The sequence below is a fragment of the Passer montanus genome, unplaced genomic scaffold (genome assembly GCF_014805655.1).
Source record: "Passer montanus isolate IOZ18808 unplaced genomic scaffold, ASM1480565v1 scaffold73, whole genome shotgun sequence".
In the NCBI taxonomy this organism is placed as follows: Eukaryota; Metazoa; Chordata; class Aves; order Passeriformes; family Passeridae; genus Passer; species Passer montanus.
Genome location: NW_024372481.1, coordinates 471,490 through 487,881, shown reverse-complemented (window position 1 = coordinate 487,881; position 16,392 = coordinate 471,490). Strand labels below are relative to the sequence as shown.

At 46.0% G+C, this 16,392-nt stretch overlaps 1 protein-coding gene across 2 annotated transcripts in view; it reads left to right on the top strand.

Moving 5' to 3' along the window:
* Window positions 1–888: 888 nt before the first annotated feature.
* BRD3 (bromodomain containing 3) overlaps window positions 889–16,392 on the top strand; it is a 36,704-nt gene continuing 21,200 nt past the window's right edge. The window contains exons 1-2 of one of the 2 annotated variants that reach the window (XM_039730521.1): window positions 889–1,120; window positions 10,137–10,382. The gene's annotated coding sequence lies outside the window, so the exon portion shown is untranslated. The remainder of the gene's footprint in view (window positions 1,121–10,136; window positions 10,383–16,392) is intronic. The other variant, XM_039730520.1, reaches the window with a different exon arrangement.

Genomic DNA, 16,392 nt, shown 5'->3' with positions numbered 1-16,392 from the left:
CTGAAGCAGCAGCGTGGCAGCCTCTGCTGGCACACGTGTCCACAGAGAAATCCCCTCACTCTGCCTTATTCCATATTGGCACTCAAATGTTCCCCTCATTTATTTTCCAACAGCTCTATTATATATTTTTTTTTCTGCAGCAATTCAATCATATTTTGGCTTATAACAATTTTTTTGTTTTAACTTCTGTTTGCAGTTGTGGATTTGCTTTAGGACATGGGCTGTGCTTGTGTGTTACTTGGAAGTGTTTTTAACAGCGCTGATGTTTGTTGATGCTTTTATGGTGGTGTGCTGGTGAAATTCACATTGTTTTTATTGTATACGTTAGATTAATTTCTGTTGTTTTCAGCAGTTGACAGTGTTATGAAACACACCAACCAGTGCAAACTACATCGGGCTGTGGTTTTCTTGATGGATTTTTTTTGGCCGCTCGCTACTCCAGCGTGCATCGGCGGCGGGCTATTTTTATTGCAGCTCGTATTAGTTGTTGCGTAATACCTGCGAGAGCGCATTACCCAATGCAAACCGCGATTAAAAAAAAAATACAAACAAAACAACACAACAAAAAAAAGGGGGGGGGGGGCGAAAACAGTTGTGATTTCCATCTCACGCGTGGCTCCCACGCGCGTTTCCAGGCGCACTTTTCAGCCTCCGCTCGTACCTCGGGAGGCGCGACGCGGGCGGCCGGGGGAAGCCGGGATTTTCCCCGGCCATGTCTGCCCGGGGGACACCCGCCCGCCGCCAGCTCGGCGCGGCTCCGTGCCGCGGGTGCCCCGCGCCCGGCCCCGCCGGCCGCTTCCCCCGCGGGGCACACCGCGTTGGGCGGCCCCGCCGCCGCTGACCGGGGCATCACCCCTGCCGCCGCCGTCCCCTGCCCGCCGCTCCGGGGAGGGCGCGGGGGGCCGGGGGGGACCCGCCGGCTTCTGGGACTTGTAGTGCGGGCTGCGGCCGCCGCTTCTCGCCCGGCCCGGGCCGGGACTACGGTGCCCACATGGCCTTGCGGCCCGGCGCATGAGCGCTCGGGCGCTGTAGCGCATCTATTATACTGCCTTGCCGAGGATAAAAAGAAGAGCAACTGGAGGGACTGTAAGGCAAACGTTGCTGGAGCTGCCGGGGCAAAGTAATCTATTTAATCTTTCCCTTTATTTGTTAGATGCTTGGGTGTGCATTGCTAGCACTGGGCCATGGTTTCTGGAGGGAGGGGGGCCGGGGAAGAAGGGGGAGGAAAGCAAAACCCACTTGGGAAAGGCCAATGCTGATTTTTTTTTTTTAATTTTTTTTTTCTCCTCCTCTCTTCTGCTCCTTCTTGTTGCGAGAGCCCCGCGTCGCTCCCCGCGGCCCCGCAGCCTTTGTGCGCCGCCACAATTGTAACAAAGCGCGGCGGGGCTGGCTGCAGCCTGGCCATTGATTTCCTCCCGGCCCCGCCGCTCCTGCCCACCCTTTTCTTCTTCTTCTTCTTCTGCCGCTTCTTCTCCATCTTCTGCTCCCCCTCCCCTTCTCGCCGAGCGCCCGAAGACGCCCCGGCCGCAGCCGCGGCCCCGCCGAGCCCCGCGCCCCAACGCAGGACGGGCTTGCTTTCTTTTCTTTCTCTTCTCTTTTTTTTTTTTTTTTGGTTTTTCTTCTTCTTCCCCCTCTCTCGCTCGCTTTCCCTCGATCGCTCTCTCTGCCCGCCATCTTTTGAAGGGGAAAATTAGGGGCGAAGAAAAGGAGGGCTTCAGGCGCTCTTGAAAACAACGAAAAAAAGAAAGAGGGGAAGAAAAAAAAACAGGGAGGGAAGAGGAGGAGGAAAAAAAAAAATTTAAAAAAAGCGCGGAGGAAGGTGGGGGGGACTAGGCAGCCTCCAGCCCCGTGCCGGCCGTGCGCGGTCCCGGGCTCCGCGGTCGTTCGGGCGCGGAGCGGAGCCCGGGGCGGCCCCAGCCCTGGGCCAGCGCCCGCCCGCTCCGGCCATTTCCCCAGCCCCGCCGCTGGCTCGGGAGCTGGAAAAAGGTCTGAGCAGGCAGCGGATGATGGGCTGGAAAGTGCGCGTTTCGCGTGTTGTCCGCGTCCGCATGCATTTATTTGTTGTGTGTGTGTGTGTACCCAGCTGCTCCGCTCGTGTAAATATCCGGTGTTTACCAAACTTTTGCAAATAAATGGAAACCCAAGGGTTCGCTGCCCAAACTTGATACGCTTTCTAGATGTAAAAAGAAACGCAGATCGCAGATTTATATATAGAAGTGTCACGCTATAAATAATGCTACCGATAATAAAATGTAAAACTTCAAAACTCAGCCGTCCTTCTCCTCCGTTTATACTTCTTGTTTGGGTCTGGCACCTCCCTGGGCGCTGGGGATAGAGCATTATTTGTAGCCTGCTTGGTTTCACTTTCAAACAAAGCTGTAGTGTTCGGGTCGCGGGTCTGTGCGCGTCTTTACGTGGTTGGGGCTCGCAGGGTGTTAATTCAGAACGCGTTTTCCTCCACTATTGACTTTTGACAACGTGGAGAATGTGTTCTGTCAGGTTCGGGGTAAATGTTCTGTGACAGTCCCAGAGCGTGGATGTTCCTTTCTGTTGATTTTTCAGGAGCCAAAAGTTACTAAAATAAACTTGTTTGGATGAGCAAATGTGATGGCTTCACTAATATTTCAAACTTCTATACGTAGATTCTGGGATCGTTTTTTGTTTTTGGTTTTTGTTTTGTTTTGGTTTTTTTTGTTACATCTTAAGTTCCCTGACACTGGTAAATAATAGCAGGTTAGGAGCTGACATAATTAGCAAAGCACACCTGCTGTTCCTTGCTGGGAATAGAGAAGCACGTTTTTAATATGCTTATTAATTTTTGTAATGTGTACAGTGTGAGTGTGCTGGGGGGTGTGTCTACATGAAACTAGAAGTTTAGTTTTAAAGCTGAAACTGTTGTCTTTAATTCACACAGTGCTAAGCCAAGGTATTAGAGGGGACTTGGTGACTACCATATGTGCTGCAGGATCTGGGTGACAAGTGCAGAATAAATATGCATTGATCAAAACAAACAAGAAGTCCCCAAAGCAGTTTGGTTGCTTTACAAGCAGAAAAAGCCATGATCTGTATTGCTTACAACTCCCTAACTGCTTGAGTGTTCTGTGCATGCAGGTCCTGCCTCCTGATCTGCAGATCACAGCACTGGCACACTGCTGCCTGGCTCATTTTTTTAGCACAGAAGTTTGGGGAGTTTTTAATAATACCCTGGGAGGCTCCTGCTGAAGCAGAGTAACTCCAGACCTCAAAGCCTTCCCTTTTGGAAAGAAGAAATGCTAAGATTGTGTATTTCTTTCTCTTCAGTCTGGATAAAAATACTTATGCTTATTTAGTGTTTTGAGACAATGTTTAATAAAAGGGTTGGGCAGGGGGTAACTGTCTTGTAGAATCTTCAGCATAAGCTTGATTGCAATATTGTCTCTTCAGTGCTGAGACAGTAGCTATGGCAGTGAAAAGCTTTTTAGTTGTAGTGACCTATGCATGCAGAGTTTAAATTAAGAAAGAATGCACGTGCAATGTGAAGTGTCTGAGGGATGTTTTCAAAGCTGACTCTGGAGTGTTTGTTCTGTTATCTTCAAATAAAAACTAGGCTTCTGGAAATAAAACTGGTGTCACTTAAGCACCAAAGTGCTTACAAAAACTTTAGTTCTTGTCATTTAATAAGTATTTGGAGGAAAAGCATGTTGAAGTCTGAGTTCCAGCTCAGTGAGCGTGCTGAGCAGCCTTGCCATTGCACTGTCTTAAAGAAGGCTGATTTTGTTATTAGTCAGTGTCTGCAAGTGCAAGTGTTTCTGTGGGCTTCGTAGCTGCTTGTGTCTTTGCACTGATGTGTACAGTGACACAAATCACAGTTCTTAATAATCCTGCAAGAGGCCTCTTTGCTGAGTTAAGAACTCCGTGTTTAAAACTCGTCTCTTAAGATGGAGTGAGTCCAATGGGGGTTTTTGGTATCCTCAAACCTCACTGGCAGGCCAGGGGTGCAGCCTGCCTGCCCTGAGGGTCTGTCCCTGGGAGGCTGAAGGCAGTGCACACGCTGGGCTGGGGCTTCCCAGAGTTTTCCCAGGAACATCTTTTACCTGCTGCGTGTTCTGAATGATGCTGTTTAATATTTACCATTTCCCTTCGAGGGGAGGCTCCTGTGCAGTGGGGTGTGGGTTTGCAGCCAAGCCCTGCTGCACTCCTAGAATCTCACTCCTCCTCCCAGGAGTAATCTGGGAGCCTGATCGCTCTTGTTGACAGCACAAACAACTTGGGAGTCAAATCCCTCTCCTCGGCAGCAGCTGAGTGATGTACTGAGCTCTCGTATTTCAAAGGCTTAATTACTTTTACAAAATATATTACTCTGTCTTCTTTGGTAAGCTATCAGGTGCTTTCAGTGCAGGCAGAACTACACTTTGCTAAATAAATGAACAGAGAGTGTTTTGCATCTCAGTGTTGTTGATTGTTTCTCTTTAATCCTGGTTGCTCCTTCTTTGCTAATTTGCAAAATTCATTAATCCTCAGTGGGTTTCCCAGTCATTACCATGAGCCATATGTTTTGTTTTGTACGTGGTGTTGTGTTTTTTTGGATTTGGTTTTGTTTTATTTCAATTTGCCACATTATTGTTCAGTAGTAGCCCAGAACCCTGTTGCAAGCAGTGGAGCTGTGGGAGTTGGGAGGGAGCCATTGTGTGCTGTGCTGCTCAGTGAGCTCTCAGGACATTTTGGAAGGGTCTGTGCATCTCCAGCTTCTCATTCCACAGGATCTTACTGCGACATCAGGGTTGTTTTGTCAATCATTAGTGCTTGTTGGAGGTGAAAAACTTCTTGTGGCACGCAAACTCTTTAACCCACTTGTTGCTAAAGGCAGTGTTGGAAGGATGCAAATTCTTCTGGACAGCAGTGCAGAAATTCTCTGTAATGTGCTGTGTTTTCTAGTAGTCCTTTTCCCTTCTTCTTGATGAGATACTGACTGAAGAAACTACTCACCTCTATTTTGGGTTCCTTATGCACCTTTCCAGGCCTTGGTCTCTTTTCAGTAGATGTTGTCATATTTGGAAGGGTTTCAGCAGCGTGGATGACCTGGTCGGAGGAGTTTGTTTTTCTTCTTTCCTGGGAGCAGGGTTTTCTCCTCTCCACCACCATTGCAACAGGGGTAGCAAAGACAATCTGAGGTGAAATTTCTGTGCTTGAGAGACAGATCTGGAAGAAATTTCCCTATCTGCACTGATCCCATTTACTGTCAGACTTTGAGATTTCGACTTGGATGTGATTGATACCTGTCTGCTTTGGGAATGGTCCTCTTTGCTCCTGACTTTCTTTTAAAGAGAGAGAAGCAGGGGCAGGAAAGGGTGTTCTCTCTTGGGAAAAAAAAAAGGTTCCACTTTTCCACAAAAGTTCCACTCTTGAAGTCTGCACTTGGAGAGCTTTCCTGACACAGCTGCACTGACATCCATGCAGAGCATGTACTGCCACAGATGTACAGGCTGAGATGTTCTTCATTGTGACTGATTCTCCTGTTGTAACCAAACCCTGCTTGGATTGAAGAGAATGCACATTTCTCCTGCTGGTACTTTGTCTTTTCAACTGCTCAGCTCATCCTTGTGTAACATCATAAAAGGTGCCTGGCTGGTGATCTCCTGTTCTCAAAACCCATCGATATGGCCACGCTGAGATAAATCTGTTTTCTAAAACTGCCCTGCTCCATTGGTTTGGCTACAAGCAAGTGCAGAGTTAGCAGTCCAGAGCTTTTTGCTGGGAGGGGCTGTAGGATGTAGCTGCCTTTTTGCTTAGCAAGGCTGGTTTAGGAAGTGTGTTGTGCTGTGAGTGTAGTGAAAGTGGTAAACGGAGCACATGTGTAAGAATTGTGTCTGAGTTTAGTGGAGGATGCTCTTCCTTCCTGGAAAGCATTGCTTTTTGCTGTTCCTTCCTGGAAAGCACTGCTTTTTGCAGCTTTTCTGTTGCTGCTACAGTCGTGCTCAGGGTCTGTGAAATAATGTTGAAGTGCAGCACTTCACAGTGAAGAGAGAGGGAATGCTCCTCTGAGTTTCCCCTGGAGTGAGTGCTTGCCTGAGTGAGTGGGAGCATTCTGGATCAGCCAGTGTGCTGAAAGTGTATTCCTTTCCTGAGCAGGAACAAGCCACGTGGGAATCAGTTGGGATACTTGTGTCCACACTGTCATGGTCATATTTCCTTGGACTTGAGCTTCATCCATATGCAGGAGCTCTGAGCAGCTTAGGGCTTGTGCTCTAAGCCGTGGGTGCTCTCAGCAGGAGCTGTCCTGGGGAGCTTGTGTCCTCCTGTCCATCTGCCCTCAGCACTCTTCCCTGGGGGTCTGAGGCAGCAGGGAGCACCTTCCCCCCTTTTCCTGAATGATCAGCCTCTGCTCCCTGCATAGGGAGGGGTAATAGACTTCTAAGATCCAAATTTTTCCTTTTTTTTGCAGACCGTTTGGGGATTTAATTCAAGCTCAAAAACTGCTTTGATGCTCTCTAAGGGAGCGACAGCAGCTTAACTACCACAGTTTGTTCACACCTCAGCTGACCTGGAACTTCCTTGCATAGCTGAGCAAGTTTATGGATCTACCCAACCTTAGCAAAATCACTTTTCATCGGAAGTAGTAGAGCCCATAGAGCCTTTTGTACTTGTGTGGCTGTGTTTGCTTTAAGTTAACACACGGAGTTATTCCGGGACAATGTGCTTGTTCAAACACAGGGCACTTCAATTGTTTTGGAAACAGATAAAGCCAAGCTGGTGGGAGTGTGCACAGGGGATGAGTGGTGGTCTTAAATGGGAGGGTGACTGGTGGAACAAGTGCTGCTCTGCCTGCAGAGCTGCAGTAATTCCCTCGGTGTGTGGGGCTCTTACCCTGCCCCATTAGCAGGTCTAACGTTACTGTGGCTCAGCTAACAAGCAGTATATTTATGTCATGGTAATTCAATCCCTTTCATTTCATCCTTCATCCCCTTAAACTGACTTGATTGTCGTGTATTGATTTTAGGTGGACTTAGCATGGGAAAGGTGCAGTGCTGTAGTTGTAAACCCAGATCATGATTTAAACCAGTGGCAGCTCATCCATTTCTACTACACTTGTAATGCTTTTTGTCCTGAAATGAATCTGGTTTTTTTTTCAAAATAGTAACTTTAATCATTTGAATACATAAAAACAAATTTAAAAGTTAAGTAGGAGAAAGTGTTGGAGCACAAGAAGTGTATAGGGGAGGTTGTTGATGAAGATATTTTCTCTAATGAATCACTTTGGTTCTGCTCTGTACAGTGAAATGCTTCAAACAAGTTAACAGATGGATCTGGGTCTGTTTATTAGAAGTCTGTCGATGTTTTCATGGAGCTGCCCCTAAGGAGAACATCTGTAGCACTTGTAAATCATATTAATAATGCTGATATATGGCCTTGCAGAACTGGTGGTGTAAGGGAGAATTGCAGTGTAGGTTCTTAGCTCCACAGAGCAGGAAACAACCCTTTAAATAGCTAATACAGAGGAATTAAGTGCTATTTGCAAGGGCTCTGTATTTTATACTTTGCTCAGAGTACTTTCTGTACTTAATTTCATGAAGAGGAGGTGATCTTCCTGTTTCTGTAGCCTCTTAAACTCAGCTGGAAGTGGAATTTGGCTGTATCTAACCTCCCCTCCTTAACAGGTGCCACTAAAGACCTTTTGGGTGTTGTGGTTTATCTTTTAGAAATGTTTTCAAAGAGTGCTGCAGTGTGGGCAAAGGGATAAAGCAGATGGCAGTTTTAGCTTTGCACTTTCTTCCAGTGACAAGGGGTGTTGTACATAGTCAAGAAGATGTTCCCAGAAACCCCAGTGATGGCATTTGAACACCCTGTAAACACAAATTCCTTTGTGCTCTTGATTGTTTTTCCCCTCTTTCTTTAAAATTGGTGCAAACATAACACTGAGAATGGGTTAATCTATAAATGCGTGGGAAAAGGCTAATGACTTTAATTGCAGATGGCAGTGGAAATATTGATATCCCCATTTTCCAAGTGGGGGATAACCAGCCTGCAGCCTGGGGTGTCAGAACTGGCAGCAGGCTGGCTTGTACAGGAGATTTTGTAATTCTGTGCAGGTACAGCAGATGCTCGGAGATGTTCTGCCCAGCAGGGAAGTAGTTGAGCTCTTGTAGCTTTTTCTTTTCCTTTTTTTAGACTTTTCTTCAAAAAGCTTTCTGTCCAATAATCTCTCTTTTTGGAAATCAAAGTGCAGAGAATGAAACAATCATGACAAAACCTGTTGTGGAAAGGCTCTGTGTCCTTTATTCACTGCATGCTGAATCAAACAGAGTGAGTTTGAGGCTTTTCCTTATGCTCTGAAAGTACACAGAGCACCATATGCTGATTAAAAAGGGGAAGGGCCGGCTTTTTCAGGACTCAGATGTTTAACTGTGCACATCACATCCTTTAAAAAGCAGAAAACGAGGGTGTAGATGTGAAATAATCCCATTAGGAGTTCTGGACCCTGTATGAGTGTTGCCACATTCTGCTTTACTGGCTGTACCTAAATGCTGCTGCTGTGCATGCATCAGCTGAAACTTGGGACAGGGCCAGAGTGTGTGGGTTTTTTTGTTCTTATTTCAGTTAGTTTGGTTGGTTTTTAATAATTTATCTGAAGTACAGAGTGTTGACCTGAAATTGGCAAAACGGTTTGCTGGAGGCACAGGATGAATGGGCAGGAGCATCACTGTTGGAGCAGTTGTGCTTTGGAGAAGGGAGGCTGTAAAGGAATGTTGGGAATAGGGGAAATCAGGTAAGGAGATGGGTTATGATGCTTTAGCCTGTAGTTCAGAAAAGTAGTCTGGGTGTGATCCAGCATTTAACAGCAGCCAGTGATCTGTCTCATTTTTAAACTGCATGAAACAGGGAACTTTCCCTTCTGTCTCCTCACTCTGTTCATCCCTCCTTTCTTTTGCTGACTTTCTCTATGTTTTGTTTTCTCCCAGAGTGTGTAGGTTAGCTGCCTCTTTCCTGTTGCAGTTTACCTGCTTGGTAGTATTTATATCTGTTTCTAGCCTCCAATTTTGTTTCCTGAAGGAATACAAGCAGAAGCAGCCCCAGGCTGACTTCTGCTGGAGCCACTGAGTATCAAGTTAAGATTATTCAGCATTATCATCCAATTCTGAAATGATTAACAGCCTCAGCCTGCTGCTTGTCACTGGGCTGGTGTGTCCAGGATGGACCTGTTGCTCCTGCACTTTTAGCTTGGTGGTTTCTTAACAGCTCTCAGAAAGTGAGAGTTTTCTTTTGCTTCATGTGCTGTGGCAGCTCCATTTTTTTGATGGCTGGGCAAGCAGGAATTCAAAGATTCCTTGCCACTGAGATCTGTTAGAAGGAAGTTCAAGCTGAAGGAACATCAGCTTGTCACACAGTTTGTCTCCCACTTTCAGAGCAGTTGGTGATGCTGACATGAAGGATGCTTAGAAAGGCTGACTGTGGTTCAAACCCAGGTGAGGAAATGGATTTGTAGTTCTGGTTATTCTTGAAGTATGGATTTGAATGCAAAACCAGAGGTGAGTAAAAGAGTAGATTCTGTCCCTCTGTGAAGCTTAAAGTGATACTAATTCCAGAAACAGAGAGAGGTGGAATAACAAAGAAGGCATCCAGCAGACAGCATTTGTACCAGTTCTGAATGTGCAGAATTGGCCAGCTTGCAGAAGTTGTGACTGAGTCTGTGGAGTTTTACTGTGCCCATCAGCAAGCCTTGAATTTGGGGTCACCAAAAGTTTTCCACTCCTTGGCAACTTTCATGTAAAGTTGGAGATATCTCTCCTTGATGAGGCTGCAGTTTCTTTTTGTGCTGTTTTAGGAAATGCTATGGCAGAGAACAGGATCTCCATGCTCCTGCACCCTTGCCCTCGTGCAGTGGGATTTCTCTTGCTGGGATCCTGTTGTGCTGCAGGGACAGGCTGCTTGTGCAGGGCTGGGTGCCACTGACTCCCTCAGCTCCCCCAGCTATTGCTCCAGCTCCAGATATGCAGCACTGAACCTCCTTTGTCATTTTACCTCTCTCCAGCAGCTGGAGAAGGAATTGACTCAGGTAGAGAAACCACAAAGTGTGCAGAGCTTAAGTTTGTTCCTGCCTGTGCTTAAATCTTCCTTAGAAAGAGATTTATCTTGATTGACCAATTAGTTGTATCTTGCAGGTGATAAGTCTGCAAAACCCTCTATGGTGAGGTGCTGAGCCACAGAAACCTTGCAGCTCAGTGAGAGGGGAGAGCTGCTGAGCACTCTGCAGGATCAGGCTTGAAGTGGTTCCTGAATCCCAGAGGACTGGGCTGCTGGCTGTGCTGTGGTTTGCACTGCACTTCCAGTGTGCCCTCAGCCACATTCCTGCCTCCCCGAGCTCTCCTGCCCCTCGTCCTGCTCCTGACACGTTGAGAGCATGGATGGTATGTGGCCATGTGCCAGCACCTTCCCTGTGCTTCCTTTCTGCCTGGTGTCCCCAGCTGCAGGGCTGCTGCTGCACAGGGGCTTTTGGGGGGCTGCAGTCACCCCTACAAGTGCTGGGAGTTGCCAAATAAATGTGCAGTGCACTGGCTAGGAGGGAAAATCTGCTCCAAGCAGGATTTTTCCCCTGTACATTTTGACTGTCTGGTTTCTCCCTGGCTCTGCCCCTCGTTAGGTGTTTTGGGTTCAGCCCCGTGGGTCACACAAGGTAATTCCATTGCATCTCCACCTTTCCCTTTGGGGGAAAAATGGCACGAGCAGAGTCTGCCCAGACATGTGGATATCCCAAACACTACACTTGCTATGCCAAATCTCTTATGTAAAAGCCCAACATTTTTTTTTCCATTGCCATAAAGGTGTAATTTGTGTATCTTGTGAGAGGCACAACCACCAGCATTTTCCTGTTAAGCACCTACCCATTCCCATCCATTTGGATGTGCAAGCCACTCCAGGTACTCTGGAACCTGTTCATGGATCTTATTTATTACAGCTAAGCATTAAATTAACTTTTTCATGATAGGCCACCCAGTTAATTTGCTGAAGTACCTCCTGGCTGATTTTTTGCAAGTGCAGTTCAGCTTATCTGAGTCCAGACCTTATGCAGTCAAGTCTCAAATCTCCTTTAGTCAGGAATCCAGCACAGGGTAAGCTTTGTAACCACTCACTTTTCCTTCCTCCTGTAGCCTTTTTAACAAAACCCTGTAACTCAGGAGCTTGCACAAAGCCAACATAGTCTGAGTTGAAATTTGCCTCCTTGTTTTCAGGGGACCAGAAAACGCAGGGCAGGAAGACAGGTCCAGAGGTCATTCTGTACTCCCTAGCACAAAGAAAGGTCAACCATGCCTAATTCATTATTGACATTGGTCCCTCAAAACTTCTCAAAACCAGATTCAAAGCTATGAAAATGAACTTGGTTTAGTGTTAAACATCACTCCCTGCACTTGAAACTGCAGCCTTTAGAAATCAGTTGAGCCCCATTTGATTTGTGTGTGACATGCAGCTAAATTCCTCAGACTTGATCAGAAGGTGCTTCCTGTGGCATTAGTGACTTGGGGGAGAGAAATACTCTGGCCTCAAATTATCAGAAAGTCCATCACTTTATTTGAGGTGCCTAACAGTATTTATAAGTCTCCAGTGCTTTTATTAAAGTGACTTTTGGCTACCCCTGGGTTTGAAGGCATCTCATCAGAGATCTTACAGCAGCATGATTTGCAGGGAGAGCACTGAGTAGGCATCAAAACTGAAGACCCTTGAAATTACCAGTTACTCCTGGCTGATTCCTACCTACTGGTTAGGAGCCCACAGGCTCCTTACTGAGGAAACACCTGCTCTTATAATAGCCAAGGAGAGACCAAGGGTAGGAAAGCCATCTGCATAATCTAATAAGCATTAAACCAACCAAGTCAAAAGCCAAGGAACTGACTTAATCTGCTGTGATCTTTTCCCCTCCCTCATGCAGAGGTGAGCTCAGGACACAGTTGCATCTCCCAGTCTCAGGATGTTATTAGGGCGGTGCTCAAAATAATATGCATGAAAAGCAAATCTGTGAAGTGTGGAATTAATGATTTGGGAGACAGCAAGGATGGCTGAATGGACTTTCAGAGTGCTGCAGTGTGCCATAGGGGCACTGCAAGCCAAATTCCCAGCTCCTGCAGTGAAGCCAAGTGTAAATCCCAGTGTCTTGAGGGGGTGGCACGTTGTGTGTAGCGTGTCTGTCTGCCAGGGCAGGGTTGGCTGATAAAGCAGCTCGTCTGTCCTCAAGTCTTGCTCTCAAATTGCACATCCCTTGTGTTTGAAGACACCATCCCTGCTGACATGTTAGTAGGTACTGAAAGCTGCCTGAAGTTCTGTTCCTGTGTGGGGCTGGGAAGGGAAGGCAAAGGAGGAGGAAAAGGAGGCATCCACAATTTTGTTTCCTTCTGAGGAGACTGATGTAGCCCTTAATTTCTACAGCCACAGAATAAAATGGGTACAACCCTCATTAATAACCTTACTGGACTTTGTATTGAGGTTTAGTAGTGCTAAACCTGTCCTGCAGAGAAAGTAGGGCAAGATGACCAAGGCTGGGCTGCTTCTCTGACATGGGCAGTGGCATGTGGTGGCAAATCTGACCAAACTTCAATTGTTGGGAAAAAAGAGACTGAGAATCTGCTTGGGAGGCTGCAAGAAGCCAGTGTGGGGAAGCAATGCATGGAGCAGCAGCTTGGAGGACACTGCTCTGACTGCCCTGCTGGCAGATTTTGGGTCTGGCTGCTGACTGGGGGGCTCTGGGCATTCACCTCACCGTGGTGTAAAGTGTGAGTTGTGAGCAGCAGCCCTTTGAGGAAGGAGCAGGGTCTTTGTGTGTGCAGAGTGTGAACTGCTAAGGGACCTTGGTCTCTACCCAGCCTCTGTGTGCTACTGTAATGTAAATAAAAATGTGCAGATAACAGCAAGGTCAAGGAACATCTCTCAAACTCGATAATTTTCCCTGATGGGAAGATTTATGTGGCTGTTTCTTTGCCGAGCTGGAATTCTGCCAGATGTTGATCAATGTCCAAGTAACCACGCAGAAATACTATACCAAGGGGGGAAAAACCAAGGAGTTGTTGGACTGCCAGGCTGCCATAAAGCTTTCTGTATGTCTGCAATGAAAACAAACCCCATCGGGTCCTGCACGGGAGCAAAGCATCCGTTAAACGCTGGGCACTGCCAAAGGAGGTGGCAGAGCTGTTGGCTGGAGCAGCAGGAGAGCTGGCACACTGCACACTCCATGGGCCTTCAGAGCTGCTTTTAAACAGTCCCCACTGCTGCAGGCAGGAAAATGTTATCCTGCTAGTGCAGGGAATTATTTACACGTTTTCTCCATGCCAACTGTCTCTCTGCTGACTGACCCTGTGTGAGGGATTCCGTGGAAGAAAGGTTTTTTTAAAGGAAAAATCCATCCCACCTAGCTGGGGTTTTTGATGTCTCATTTGCCACACTGATTTTGCAACTTAGCAGAAAAAGACTTAAACTCCAGGACTTAAAACCTCCTTTCTTTGAGGTTTTGGGTTTTGTTTTTAATTACTATCTCAAATTGAATAAGAAAGAGAAGCAGTGTTCACTCTTTGTGTATGACAGCACTTCAGGGTATATTTTAAACTTGCAATATCAAAACCACTTGTGCAGACAGAGAAATCAAGAATACCTCCTGCTACTTGAACATTATAAGCCTGAGGAACAGGATAAGTAGTGATTTAAAAATTAAAATTCAAGCCTGTTACTGCAGGGCTAAAAGAAGTCTCACTTAGCCCCTCACTGGAAGGTGCACATGGTGTCTGGTTTTGGCACTCTTCACTCCAGGCTTGCACAGTCCCTTGTACAGTGATGTCCTGAGTCACTGTCTGTAATAGTTTAAATATTTATTGATACCAGTGCAGTTTCAGAGGGTGCTGGAGTGCTTAGACAAGAGCTGTATAGTTCAGTTCTACCTGTAGTTATGGAACAATTTGTAGAAGCTTGCTTAATTTTTGTCTGTGGGTCTACTAAAGTGTCCCCTTGGGTGATTTGTGTGGTAATTTGGGATGTCAGATGGTCAGGGCTCTCACTTCCCTCACTTAATAAATGATCTTTCACATGGACTAGATTTCTCAGGCATTAATTTATCTTTAATTTAAAGTCATTGCCTTTTGGACATTTCCAAAGCGTTTTTACCCTCATCTTCCAGATTCCTCATAGCCCTGCTTTTTACATTCTTAAAAATGATACCATTTTGAGTTTTTAAAGGTAAAGGAATGGCTCTAGAAGCAAATTCTTAATTTTAAAAATTACAAAGTGATCCAGTATCAAAGCAGCTTCCCCAGCAAATGGTGAGGAAGCTGCTGGACCAAGGGTAGAAGGTGCAGTGAGGCACATTAAAGCTTTATTTATGGCAGGACAGTACCTCCAGTGCTGCCAGACAGTCCAGGTAGCTATTTCTGTCTTCTGCAGGCTCCAGCAGTTCAATGCCAGTGCTGCTGGGAGGTTTGGAGCCACTTTGGGGTGTAAAAACCAGTGTGTTGGAGCATGGAAGTTAGAGAGGATCAGGGAACTGACCAAGCTGGCTGTCATGGTTCTGCCCCTCCTTGTTTTGGTAATGTTCTTAATTAAAATCCTTTCTGAGTTGTGTCACTGATGACTGTTCCATCCTTTTATGTGGACTGCACAAGCCTTGTTTAAGCCTGAGGATCAAAATGGCCCTGTGGGGAGGCAGTGCCTGTCCCAGAGAGTTTTCTCTGCTGGGTGGGGGCAGAAAGGAGTTCCCATTATCTCCATGGCACAGATGAGGAGCTGTGGGGTGAAGATACTGAAAGTCTTGGCTAAGGTCAGGGAGAAGAAGTCTGAGAGAGGTAGGAGCTATGGATCTGTGGTTTGTTGAATTACAGTTCTGGGATTTAACACAAATTAATTAAAAATCCTTATCAAATTGGAGTTTGAGAGGTAGGACATGAGGAAATTGAAATGAAAAGAGAATCATATTTAGCCTCAGGTTATTTAAGGGGAAGACTTAAGTTACACTGCATAGTTTCAAACTTGTGACCCAAATGCTCTCTAGCAGTAGGAATTGCTCTCTGTGGGTGTTTTATTTCCCCTCAATCCTTGCACTGGATTCAGTTTGTTAATCAAGAAGACAGCAAACAAAATGCTTCAGTGGTGGTCACCAGGGACCTGCAGCCAGCCTTGCATTCTCTGGGATGATGGATGTTGCTCAGAAACCTGAATCCATGCAGGGAGCTCCCCAGAAGGAGACGGAGTGAAACTTCCTAATTACCTTTTTTTTTTGTTGTTTTTAATTCTTTGTCTATTTACCCCCCTCGATCTGAAGATTGAATTTTGCAATATTTCTGGTGCTGCTTTGACTTAATGGAACACTGGGAGAAAATCCTTCCCCAGTTTCTTCCAAATCTGAAACCCAAGTAATATTCTAGTTAGGAAATTCCTTGTCCAGGGGATGCCAGCATCCCTTTTGGCTGCTTGGTGATCACCCAGCAGCATGAGCACATGAGAAACCAGTCCTTTTGGAGCTAAGCTGGACTCCCGAGTTATCCAAAAACAGGGATCAGGAGCCTGATTCCTGGAGCTATACCTAAATCCATGGTACAAGAGAGTCCTCCTGGCATTTTTCTCCATCCTTGGAATACAGTGGGTGTTGAACAAATGGTGGCAGCATGAGAACTGGACTTTGTTTCCTGCACAAATAATCACATGTATTCACACAGGGGTTTGGTTTAGGTTTTGAGCAGTTCCCTCCCTCTCTGCTGCAGATCTGTTTGTTTGTACACAGCTATTTTGGTAAAATTTCCCCAAGTTAGGTATGTGTTTACTTTTTGCCTTCATCTAATCAGCAGCTCACAGGGTAAGTTGATGTTCTATATTTAGTCCAGATATTCAGTAGAGATGATTAGGGCTGTATTAAAGCAGAGGTTTTTGGGTTTTTCCAAGGATGTCTCCCTGCTTTTTCCTTCCTGGGTTGCTGCAGTTTCTGTCTCTGCTCACGTTTCTCTGTTCAGCCAAGAAGTGTATGTCAGAGTATTTGTATTGCTTTCTAAATATATTTGAAATAATTTGCCTCTAGAAAGTGATTGTGGTCTGTTTGCCATGAGAAGCGTAGCTGCAGTCCTGATGTGAGCTGAAATATCCAATGTTTATGGAAGATGACATAGCAAAGCTGTTTACCATATGCTACACAAGGCACAGTGATACTGGGCTATTTTTACCTCTGCAGTTTGCAGAGGGAAAACCAGAATACAATAATGCAATTTATGTATTCTCCTCTATTTCAAATGTGTCTTTGAGAGAGAACATGACAGCACTGTCTGAGCCAGGTCACGGGATATCAGTGTAACACCAGTTATTATTTGAGCCTGGATCTCGAAACTTTAATATAAAACTGGGGTCAAAACCAGTCAGGTGCATGCACTAAGAGGCATAATAAGACATTTATGAGATTCA